Here is a 12,886-nt window from a genome sequence, read left to right as displayed (position 1 = left end):
TACAGTCATAGCTAAGGTATAGAGAAAGATCCATTTAATTTGAGGTAGGTCCATTCAAAAGCCTGATCGCAGCAGGGAAGAAGCTGTTCTTGTGTCAGTTGGTACATGTCCTCAGACTTTTGTATCTTTTTCTCAATGGAAGAAAGTGGCAAGAGTCTGTCCGGGGTGCGTGGGGTCCTTGATTATGTTTTTCCGAGGCAGCCGGAAGGGTAGACAGTGTCAATGGATGGGAGGCTGGTTTGAGTGATGGACTGGGCTTCGTTCACGTGGTCTTGTGGCCTTGGACAGAGCAGGAGCCATACCAAGCTGTGGTACAACCGGGAAGAATGCTTTCTATGGGTACATCTTTAGAATTTGGTGAGAGTTGTACTGGAACATGCCAAATTTCCTTAGCCTCCTGAGAAAGTAGAGGCGTTGGTGGGCTTTCTTAACTATAGCAAGTGCATGGAGGGACCAGGACAGGTTGTTGGTGATCTGGACACCTAAAAACTTGAAGCTCTCGACCATTTCTATTTCGTCCCTGTTGATGTAGACAGGGGTGTGTTCTCCTCTATGCTTCCTGAAGTTGATGACAATCTCCTTCATTTTGTTGACATTGAGGGAGAGATTATTGTCGCTGCACCAGTTCACCAGATTCTCTATCTCATTCCTGTACTCTGTCTCATCATTGTTTGAGATCCAACCCACAATGGTGGTGTCATCAGCAAACTTGAAAATCGAGTTGGAGGGGAATTTGGCCACACAGTCGGAGGTGTATAAGGAGTATAGTAGGGGGCTGGTGTTGTTGCCTATCCTTACTGACTGCGGTGTTTGGTTAGGAAGTCTAGGATCCAGTTGCAGAGGGAGGAGCCGAGCCCCAGGCCACGGAGTTTGGAGATGGGTCTTATAGGAATAATTGTAACAAAGGCTGAGCTATAATCTATGAATAACCTAACAAAGACATAGGTGTCTTTGTTATGTAGGTGCTCCAGGGTTGAGTGTAGGGCCAGGGAGATGGCGTCTGCTGTGGATCTGTTATAGTGATAGGTGAACTGTAATGGATCTAGGCAATCTGGAAGGCAGGAATTGATTTGTGCCATGACTATCCTTTTGAAATACTTCATAATGATGGATGTCAGAACCACTGGATGATAGTCATTAAGGCACGTTGACTGGCCTTTCTTTGGAAAAGGGATGATAGTCATCTTCTTGAAGCAGATTGGGACCTCAGATTGTTGTAAAGAGAGGTTGCAGATGTCTGTGAATACCTCCGCCAGCTGGTCTGTGCAGGACCTGAGTGCACATCCGGTACCCCATCTGGGCCAGTTACTTTCCGTAGGTTGACTTTTGAGAAGGTTATTCTGACGTCGGCAATGTTGACCTCGGATACAGGTTCGTCCGAGGCTTCCGGGATGGAGGTCGTGCTCTCGCTGATCTCTTGCTTAAAACGGGTGTAGAATGCATTGAACTCATCAGGGAGGGGTGCATTGAAGCTGGCGATTTTACATGCCTTCATCTTGTGGTCTGCTATGTCTTGCAGACCTTGCCATAGTCGGCGGGAGTCCATGTGGCGAGCCTGGGATTCTACCTTGGTCCGGTACTGTCTTTTGGCACCTTTGATGGATCTCTAGATCATATCTGGCTTTCTTGTATAGGTCAGGATCACCTGACTTGAACTTGAACTCAGACCTGGACTCCAGCAGGCAGTGGATGTCCCTGTTCATCCATGGTTTGAGGTTGGGAAACACGTGGATTTGCTTCTTTGGCACAGTCTTCTACGCACTTGCTAATGAAGTCAGTTATTGTAGTGGCGTAGTCATTCAGGCTGGTCGCAGAGTTTTCAAATACTGACCAGTCACTAAGCAGTCCCGTAGGAGATCATTCGATTCCTCAGACCAACATTGCATGACTTTCTTTGACGGATTCTCCTGTTTCAGTTTTTGCTTGTAAGCCGGGAGCAGGAGCACTGCCTTGTGGTCTGATTTGCCAAAGTGTGGGCGGGCGATAGAGCGGTAGGCATTTTGGACACTTGTGTAGCACTGGTTAGGATGTTTGGACCTCTGGTGGAACAGGAGAGGTGTTGGTGGTATTTTGGTAGAACTCTCTTGAGCTTGGCCTGATTGAAGTCAGCCACGATGAACAAAGCCTCGGGATGTTTCGTCCCAAGGCTATTTGTGGTGGTCTATATTTCATCCAGCGCATTCTTCATGTCCTTGTGGGGTGGGATGTAAACTGCTGTCAGGATAGCAGAGGTGAACTCCCATGGTAGGTAGTAGGGGAGGCCGGGAGGTAGTAACCCATTGAGTCTGCACCGACAATAGTCCCACCCAGGCTCTATCCCCTCTCCTCGTAACTCTACGTATTTGCCCTGCTGATTGCCCTGACACTAAGGGGCAATTTAGCATGGCCAATCTACTTAACTTGCACATCTTTGGACTGTGGGAGAAAACTGGAGCACCCGGAGGAGAACGTGCAAACTCTACATAGACAATCACCTGAGGCTGGAACTGAACCCGAGTCCCTGGCACTGTGAGGCAGCAGTGCTAACTACTGTGCCACCGTGCCACCTGTGGGCTTCACCATTTGTGTGCAGTTTATGTAAAATAATAGTGACCAAGGGGGAATGGAAGCTCTTGAGTTTCTTGCCTGAGGATAGTCTCTCAATCTCTTTCACTCTTTCCCTTTTTTTCCTGTCCTCTCCCTCTTAAGTTTAAGTTTATTTATCAGTGTCACAAGTAGGCTTACATTAACACTGCAATGAAGTTACTGTGAAAATCCCCTAGTTGGCACACTCCGGCGCCTATTCGGGTACACTGAGGAAGAATTTAGCATGGCCAATGCACCTAACTAGCACGTCTTTTGGATCTTGAGAGGGAACCGGAGCACCCGGAGGAAACCCACGCAGACACGAGGAGAACGTGCAAACTCCACACAGACAATGACCCAAGCTGGGAATCGAACCCGGGTCCCTGGCACCATGAGGCAGCAGTGCTAACCATTGTGCCACCATGCTGCCCCCCCACCCCCCCCCCCTCTCTGTTTTTCGCTTCTGTTTCTCTCTCTCTCTCGTGTGTACAAAATGAACAATAATTGACTTCATGGACAGGCTGCTGAAATTTCAGGTAGATATTGCTACAGCTTGAATGAAAAGTGATCGAACTATTCAAGCAGGTAGGGGAAGACCAAAATTTTGAACGAGGCATATTAAATCGCCACTGAGCACAAACTATGCTTGAGTACATTCCTGAATGGTGCTAGGTCAAGGGAAATCCCCAAGCCTGGAAAAATGCGTGCTTTTCAATCGGAATATCATTGCATTAAATATTTACCATTCTTGGGCCATTCCAAGCTATATTTAAACTCGCAGCTCTAACGTTCGACCTAAACAGCCTCAGGGCAGTTCTGCAAGCGATGGAAGCCCAATGTATTTTGTATCCAGCCCACTATAAAATTCTAACTGCATTCTTTTAGAGCAAATTAAGTATTCTGCGGAAGTGCTATTGCGTAAAAATAAATGTCAAATTTCAAGCACTCATTGTCAGAAATCCGTTCCAATTTGTTTTACTAACCTATGTCTAAATAAACTAATGGGGCTTCATTGTGTCGAACAGTAATTGTATTTCCACAGGGATATTAATTTTAGTTCACATGAATACAGTCATAGTTAGCGATGCATAAGTAAGATTAAATAGCATGAACTGTAATAAGTCATTGCTTTGATAAAATAGCATTAACTGTAATAAATCATTATTTTGATTAACTATTCATGAAAGATGTTTTTATGAGATTAATTTATTGGTTTGACAGTAATATTTTCTGGATATGAGAGTTCATTGACTCATATTCAGATTCATTCAAGAAATATACAGTCATCGGTTGATGGTAGTACAGGGCCCAGTGTATTGATCTATGTAGCTTCCAGTACCTCCAGATACACCACATTGTGAGCCTGACAGATAATCTTAGCTTGTTGTCACCGTAATTTTTAGTACAGTTAGTACAAAAGTTGTCCAATCGCTGAATCGTACTTGATGTTGGATATTATGGGCTGGGATTCTCTGCGCCTCCACGGTGTGCTTTCCAGTGGCGGAGGTGGCTCATCATTGGCTACCGGTGGGATCTTCTAGTCCCGTTGATATCAACAGTGTTTTGAGTGGCTTGCCTGTCCTGCCGCCGGGGAACCCGTCGTGTGAGGGAATCGCTTTTGAAGGGACCAGAAGATCCCGCCAGAGGGAAGGGCCAGAAAATCCCAGCCTTGTGTCTTGTGTTTTTCCAAGCACAGGCTGGTTGGCTACGATCTCTATCTTGCCCGTTGAGGACAGCGGATTGGATGTAACGGGCGCTCGGCCTGAGACCGGAAAATCCCACCTGAGGTCAATGGACCTTCCCATTGTCTGGCCCCTTTCCCGTTCCGATTCCCGTGGCGGGCAGGACGGTAGAATTCCGGTGAATGTTTGATACAATCCGCCAGCTTTTGGGATGTGCGGCCTATATACTGAGCATCACACCAGCACTGAAATTCGTGTCCCACATTACTCATTTGTGTGGCAGAATGTCCTTATGGCTTGATAACAGCATCTTGTTAGTGATGAATACCACTCGTGTTGCTGCTGCAGAGTATCATAGAATCATAGAATCCTACAGTGCAGAAGGAGGCCATTCGACCCATCCTGTCTGCACTGACCACAATCCCACTCAGGCCCTATTCCCGTCACCCCACATATTTACTCTGCGAATCCCCTGACACTAGGGTCAATTTATCATGGCCAATCAACCTAGCCCGCACATCTTTGGACTGTGGGGCAAAACCAGAGCATCCAGAGGAAACCCATGCAGACACGGGGAGAATGTGCAAACTCCACCCAGACAGTGGCCTGAGGCTGTAATTAAACCCAGGTCCCTAGTGCTGTGAGGCAGCAGTGGTAACCACTGTGCCACCGTGCTGCCCCAGCAGTGTGGGAAGTCTAGCTTTATCTGTTGCTCAAATGTTTTAGATACCAAGCCCTTCTAGAGCGATCTGGGGTAGACTCGGCTCTTTTCAGAGCAGGAAGAGGTTTATAAGGTGCTAAAAGAGTTTGACAGGGGATGGTGGGGTGTTTCCTCTTGTCAGAAATTCTAGAACAAGAGGCCATGGTTTTTTTAGTCAAAGGGGTAGCAGATTTAAAATGGAAATGAGGAGGAATTACTTCACTCAAAGGATCATGAATCTATGGAATTCGCAGTGTACGAGGGAACACTAAACAAATTTAAAGAAGAGAGAGATAGGTTTTTAATTAATAGCGGGATGAAGGGTTATGGGAGGTGAGATGAGCCCTGAGTTCATCTGCCTTGCCCATCAGGCCTCTTGCATTGAAATAAATGCAGTTTAATCTGGACTTCCCTTGCTCCCTGTCTTGCTTTTGCCTGATCTGTCTGATACTAGGATTACTGACACTGCCTTTACTAATTAATGTGCTCTCTTTAACTTCTGTGCTCTCTTTAACTTCTGTGCTGTCCTCAAACTTTTCTTCTGTCTCCCTACTGCTTTGGATCCCACCCCCCTGCCAAACTAGTTTAAACCCTCCCGAGTCGCTCGAGCAAATCTCCCCGCCAGGATGTTAGTCCCCCTCCAGTTCAAATGTAACCCATCCCTCTTGAACAGATCAGCCCTTCCCCAGAAAGGATCCCAATGATCCAAAAATCTAAATCCCTGCCCCCTGCACCAGCTCTCAAGCCAGGCATTCACTTGTCTAATCCTCCTATTCCTACTCTCACTAGCACGTGGCACCGGGAGTAGTCCTGAAATTACTACCTTCGAGGTCCTGTATGTTAGCCTTCTGCCTAACTCTCTATATTCACATTTCAGGACCTCATCCCTTTTCCTACCTATGTCGTTGGTACCAATATGTACAACGGATTGGTTAACTAACTGAAAGCAAAGAGTGCAGGTAAATGGGTGTTTTTCTGGTTGGCGATCAGTGCCTCAGGGATCAGTGTTGGAACCACAATTGTTTACGATTTACATAGATGATTTGGAGTTGGCGACCAAGTGCAGTGTGTCAAAATTCGTAGATGACACTAAGATGGGTGGAAGAGCAAAGTGTGCTGAAAGTCTGCAAAGGGATATAGATAGTCTAAGTGAGTGGGCGAGGGTCTGGCAGATGGAGTACAATGTTGGTAAATGTGAGGTCATCCATTTTGGTAGGGATAACAGCAAAATGGACTATTATTTAAATGGTAAAAAATTGCAGCATGCTGCTGTGCAGAGGGACCTGGGTGTCCTTGTGCAGAAATCTCAAGGAGTTGGTTTGCAGGTGCAGCAGGTAATTAAGAAGACAAATGGAATTTTGTCCTTCATTGCTAGAGGGATGGAGTTTAAAAACAGCGAGATTATGTTGCAGCTGTATAAGGTGTTGGTGAGGCCACACCTGGAGTACTGTGTGCAGTTTTGGGCTCCTTACTTGAGAAAGGATATACTGGCACTGGAGAGGGTGCAGAGGAGATTCACTAGGTTGATTCTGGAGTTGAGAGGGTTGGCTTATGAGGAGAGACTGAGTAGCCTTGGGGCTATACTCATTGGAATTCAGAAGAATGAGGGGAGATCTTATAGAAACATATAAGATTATGAAGGGAATAGATAAGATAGAAGCAAGGAAGTTGTTTCCACTGGCGGGTGAAACTAGAACTAGGGGGCATAGCCTCAAAATAAGGGGAAGCAGATTTAGGACTGAATTGAGGAGGAACTTCTTCACACAAAGGGTTGTGAATCTGTGGAATTCCCTGCCCAGTGAAGCAGTTGAGGCTACCTCATTGAATGTTTTTAAGGCAAGGATAGATAAATTTTTGAACAGTAAAGGAATTAAGGGTTATGGTGAGCGGGCGGGTAAGTGGAGCTGAGCCCACAAAAAGATCAGCCATGATCTTATTGAATGGCGGAGCAGGCTCGAGGGGCCAGATGGCCTACTCCTGCTCCTAGTTCTTATGTTCTTATGTCTGTATAGCGCACAAAAAACAATACTTTTCACTGTATCCCAATACATGTGACAACAATAAATCAAATCAAAATCAAAATGATATTGCTGTTCCTCTCATTCCCTTGGTGTAGAATATCTCATTAAAAAAGTGAGGAGTCAGTTAAATGCACAACAGTGATCGATAGGTAGAGGATGATTTTTTTCCTTAATTCCTCGTCTTGTTGGAACAATTTTAGCTGAGTGATAGCTCTGTAAATTGCATGGAGTAGCGTTACTTTCCCATTTGTATTTATACCTTTCGCGTAGACCTCATTTTCTTCCTAATAACATGTTACCGCAGATGGTCCTGATTTGAATAGTTGCAGTTTTGTGTGCATTATATGGAAGAATTAGTAAGTTCAGCTGCCGCCTGATGCAATCATCAAGGCTGATATTGAATCTCTTCAACTCTTTGGCATTTTGAAACATCGCAGCGCAGTTATCTTCCCGCAAAGAGCCATTTGCATTTCTGGAAAGTGCAAGATCAGCAGAATGAAAATGAGGACAATTGATTGAGGTGTCACAATTATTTTCCCTCTGCTGCTGCAGTTCACGACTGTACGTCTGTATGTGTTTTAAACTATTGGCATATTCTTTAATGGATTAAATGGGGGGAAACTTACCCACGGGGTTCCTCGCCGATATTGAAGAAACTTGTGCACAGGTAGAGGCTCACAATGCTGCCTGACTCCATGGAATCAGTGTCATCTGCCGAATTGTGCTATTTGAATGCATTTCTCCCCATAATGTAGGGCGGCATGGTGGCACAGTGGTTAGCACTGCTGCCTCACAGCGCCAGAATCCCAGCTTGGGTCACTGTCTGTGCGGAGTCTGCACGTTCTCCCCGTTTCTGCGTGGGTTTCCTCCGGGTGCTCCGGTTTCCTCCCACAGTCGGAAAGACGTGCTGGTTAGGTGAATTGGGAATGCTCAATTCTCCCTCAGTGTACCCGAACAGGCGCCGTGGTGTGGCGACTAGGGGATTTTCACAGTAACTTCATTGCAGTGTTAATGTAAACCTACTTGTGACAATGATAAATAAACTTTAGTCATGACCCCATCTAAGTATGCAAATGGGACAATAGTGTAGGGTTATGCTGAGATTAGTAACTGTGAGTGTTGCCTTGGGAATCTGGTGTCTGATGTACAAAAGACATGCACTGTCCAATGCAGCTAGTTTTGAGTGATTAACGCTTCAGTGCTGGACATGTTTGCTTGGGAGAGACACAGATGTCGGATCGCCTTCCTGGCATTGGATCTGAAGGATTTTGTGAAGGAACCACTGGTGGTTCCCCTAGAGCTTTGAGGTGCCTGCTATAGGTTTAGTTAGCCTTAGAAATGTGGGGATCTAGCTGTCTGGTAAACCATGACCATAGTCTTGGGTTTTGAGGACCATGGAAATGCTTTGGGGATGTCACTTAAGCATCCCTGAAGAAGTGAAACATCCCCCGCCAACTCATGGAAGACCCTAGTTTGAGACTGACCAAAATGGGGAAGGTGCATCTGAGGAGGCACTGAAAACATCGAGAGACTAAAGGGAATAAAAGCGATCATTAATATTGCGATTGGTGTTCTAGATCTGTGGTTCCAGGCGAGCGGGCACTAACCTAACAGATGGAGTATAATGTGGGAAAATGCGAAGTTGTTCGCTTGGAAAGGAAGAATAAAACAGCAAAGTTTGATGTCACTGTACCTTAAAGAGTTGTTTTTTAATTCATGCTCACAGCGTTAGGTGATGTCATTGTTGGGAGAAGAAAAAAACTGTGGGCAGGTCAGGTGACAGGGGTTGATTTTCAGTTTCAGTTTGGAGTTGCAGGTTTGAGTTTTTGGAGTTTTAGAAGGGACAGCAAGCTAAAAAGAAATGTTTTCCCTCTCTCCCTGTTGTTTTGAAAATTCTGTTGGTTAGCTGAAAACAAGAACTTGTTTTCCTCAAGGAAGAAACGCTGCTGTTGTTGGGGGCTGGACCAGGGTCTCTCTGATGTTTTGGGAAACTGTCTTGTCTTCAAACTGTTCTGAGTCTCAAGAGCATTTGACTGCAGAATTCAACTAATGGCCTTGATCCCAGTATCACGTGAGCAGTAGACTTTGTGCATTGAACCTATTTGGAGGGTTGTTTATAGAGGTTGGTTTCATTGGGACAGCTTTATATATATACAATATATATATATACATATATATATATTCATTAAGGGTTACACATTATAGTGGCTGTTTCGTTTCTTGATTGTAATTGATAAAAGTTCTTGCTAATTTTCTTACTATACATGTTAATTATATTCTTAAATAAACTTTGTTTGATAAAAGCTCCCTAGTGGGTCACTTGAATCACACCTGAAGTGAAACATCTCATGCTTACCCTAGCCAAATTCAAGATGCAAAACTTATGATTCAGGCGGGCTTCATAAAAAACTTTGGAGTTTCTGACCTGAACCATAACAAGAGCATTATTTAAATGGAGAACGACTGCAGCATTCCCAGGTGCAGAGGGATGTGGGTGTCCTACTGCATGAGTCACAAAAGGTTAATATATAGGTACAGCAAGTAATTAAAAAGGTTAATTTCAAAGTTAATTTGCGGGATGTGGGCATCTCTGGCTCGACTGGCATTTATTGTCTATCCCTAGTTACCCTTGAGAAAGTAGTGATGAGCAGCCTTCTTGTACTGCTGCAGTCCCTGAGATGTCGGTACACCACCCACAGTCCTATTAGGGAGGGAGTTCCAAGATTTTGACCTAGCGACAGTGAAGGAACAGCCGATATATTTCCAAGTTAGGTTAGTGAGTGACTTGGATGGGAAGCTCAAGCTGATGGTATTCCCAGGTACTTGCTGCCCTTGTCCTTCTAGATGGTGGTGGTTGTGGGTTTGGAAGGTGCTGTCTCAGGAACCTTGGTGAGTTCCTGCAGTGCATCTTGTAGATGGTACATGCGGCTGCTACTGTTCATCAGTGGTGGAGCGATTGAATGTTTGCGGAAGGGATAGCAATAAGAACATAAGGACATAAGAACTAGGAGCAGGTATAGGCCATCTGGCCTGTTATTGGACAGATTTGGTGATGGATGTCTAAAAGGAAAGGGGATCAACAACATGATTAAGTTATCTGAAAGGAGAGGTTAATGAAGAACTATTTCAGATAGAGAGCAGGACAAGGGGATCTGAGATTGAGACCGACTTCTCAGCCTTGATTAATTCATTCAATCCATGGGCTGGGAGTGGCCATTCAGTAAGCTGCTCCGCCATTCAGTAAGATCATGGCTGATCTTTTCGTGGACTAAGCTTCACTTACCCGCCTGCTCACCATAACCCTTAATTCCTTTACTGTTTAAAAATTTATCTATCAAGCAGGCTGCTTTGTCCTGGATGGTGCCAAGCTTCTTGAGTGTTGTTGGAGCTGTTTCATCCAGGAAAGTGGACAGTATGCCATTACACTCCTGACTTGTGCCTTGTAGATTGTGGGCAGACATGGAATGTTATTCTTTATTTTGAGGAGAATTGGACATAGAAGTGAGGATGTTATGCTTCAGTTGGCATTGGTGAGACCACATCTAGAATACTGTGTGCAGTTTTGGTCTCTTTGGAACCATTTCAACGATCAACTTCTCCAGGAACTCTTGGCCAATGGGGGTTTGAATTTTTTGATGAATGAAGCTTATTTACTGAGTTGATTTCTGTTGAATGGGGATCCGATGTTCCTTCTCACCATTTGAGGGATTCCAAACCAAGCAAAATTCTGGTCAAGCTTTGGGATGAATGCTTTTGATGATGTAGACAGAATTATCTCCACGAATGGGAATTGGCTGTCGTCGTCAGTGACAACAAGTAAGATTTCACCACTGCAAGTCCGCAAAAACGATGCTAACTTCATTCCGTGACCCAGGAGGTGGTTCAGAAATATCAAAGGTCACAAAGATTATTTATTTATTCATTTATTAGTGTCACAAGTAGGCTTACATTAACACTGCAATGAAGTTACTGTGAAAATCCCCTAGTCACCTGTTCGGGTACACTGAGGCAGAACTTAGCATGGCTAATGCACCTACCCAGCACGTCTTTCGGACTGTGGGAGGAAACCGGAGCATCCGGAGGAAACCCACGCAGACACAAGGAGAATGTGTAGACTCCGCACAGACAGTGACCCAAACCGGGAATCGAATCCGGGTCCCTGGTGCTGTGAGGGAGCAGTGCCAACTGTGCCACCGTGCTGCCCTATGCCACCTTGGTTAAGAAGCATATGGTATACTTGCCTTTAATAGCTGAGGCATAGGGTGGAATTTTCCCATCCCACCTGCCACGGGAATTGTCACAGGCGGCACACAGACCATGCACAGACCGTTGACCTTGGGTGGGATTTTCCGGCTTTGCGGCGAGTGCGGCTGGAAAATCCTGCCCATAGAGTTTAAGAGCAGGGAGGTTATGCTGGAACTATATAAAATATTACTGAGGCCACAACAGAAGTGCTGTTCTGGAATCAACATTGAAGGAGGAATATGATATCATTGGAAAGCGTGCAGAGGAGATTTACCAAGATGTTGCCTGGTTGGAGAGTTTTAGTTGAGAGGAGAGATTGGATAGACTTGTATTGATTTCCTTGGAGCAGAGGAGACTGAGGGGGGGATATGTATAAAACTATGAGGGGCATAGATACAATAGATAGGAAAAAACCTTTCCCCTTGGTGGAGGGATCAATGACCAGGGGGCATAGATTTAAGATAAGGGGCATGAGGTTTAGAGGGAAAATATTCACCCAAAGTGTGGTGGGAGTCTCATTGCCTCAAAGGGTGGCAGAGGCAGAGATCTTCATAACATTGAAGAAGTATTTAGATAAGCACTTGCAATGCCAAGGTATACAAGTCAGTGGGCCAAGTGCTGAGAAATGGGATTAGAATATTTGAGAAGGACCTCCACCTTGTGCCATTCAGGCACTTGACAGACCAGCAGAGGGCCTCAGGATCATGGACCCCAGGGGCAGAAATCCTGCCCCTTAATGTTGTTGTCCAACTGGATGCCTGGAGCTCTTCTGTACTCAGCAACCACCGGAGAGGTGGTGGCCGCTGATGGTATTGCAACCACTTGAGGCCTGGGATGACTGAGGGCCCATGCCCTTGTAAGTGATGGTGAGAAGTGGGTTGCAGGGGAATGGGAGCAGCCAGGGCAGTGGGTAGTCCCAAGCGGGCCTCCCTGTCTCTTCCCAATGTCAGGATCCTCGATCAGGCAGTGAGCGCTTTTGAACAAGAGACCCTGTCAGGATATGCCGAGCTTGTTATGTTCTCCCAGGTCCCCCAGTCACCACTGGGTTAATACCAACCAGCAGTGGTGGGACGAAGCCCTTATGCGTGCATTAATTGCCCAGTTAAGAGGCTCAATTGGGAAGACTGTCGACAGGCCTACCCATCATGGACTTAACCCAGGTAGAGGCTGGAAGGTGGCTGGATCCCTACTCTTCACCCGCCCACCTGATTAAGTGTTCCTCCCACACCACCCACCACCCCCTGCCATCAAACACACCATGCGAGAGGGCACAAGATTCCATCCAAAGTCCTTCAGTTTGCTGAATACAATATGTCACTAGTGGAGGGATGAAGGCATTATGGTAAATTGGTATGCCGAAGACTAAAATCTCTTTCTTTAACTTCATTTCTTCTGCTTTCAACTGGAAAATCAAATATTGTCCAACTCAAAAGTGGCTCCGCTATAGCCTAACTCAATTTTTTTGTGCTTTTTGCACATGTTAAATATTCTCCAGGTCTATTTCTTGTTTAAAGTTTATTTATTAGTCACAAGTAGGCTTACATTAACACTGTAATGAAGTTACTGTGAAAATTACCTAGTCACCACACTCTGGTGCCTGTTCGGGTACATGGAGGAAGAATTTAGCATGGCCAATTCACCCAACCAGCACGTAGAATCATAGAAACCCTACA

Source organism: Mustelus asterias, chromosome 10 (assembly GCF_964213995.1).
Source record: "Mustelus asterias chromosome 10, sMusAst1.hap1.1, whole genome shotgun sequence".
In the NCBI taxonomy this organism is placed as follows: domain Eukaryota; kingdom Metazoa; phylum Chordata; class Chondrichthyes; order Carcharhiniformes; family Triakidae; genus Mustelus; species Mustelus asterias.
This window is presented reverse-complemented; position numbering follows the sequence as displayed.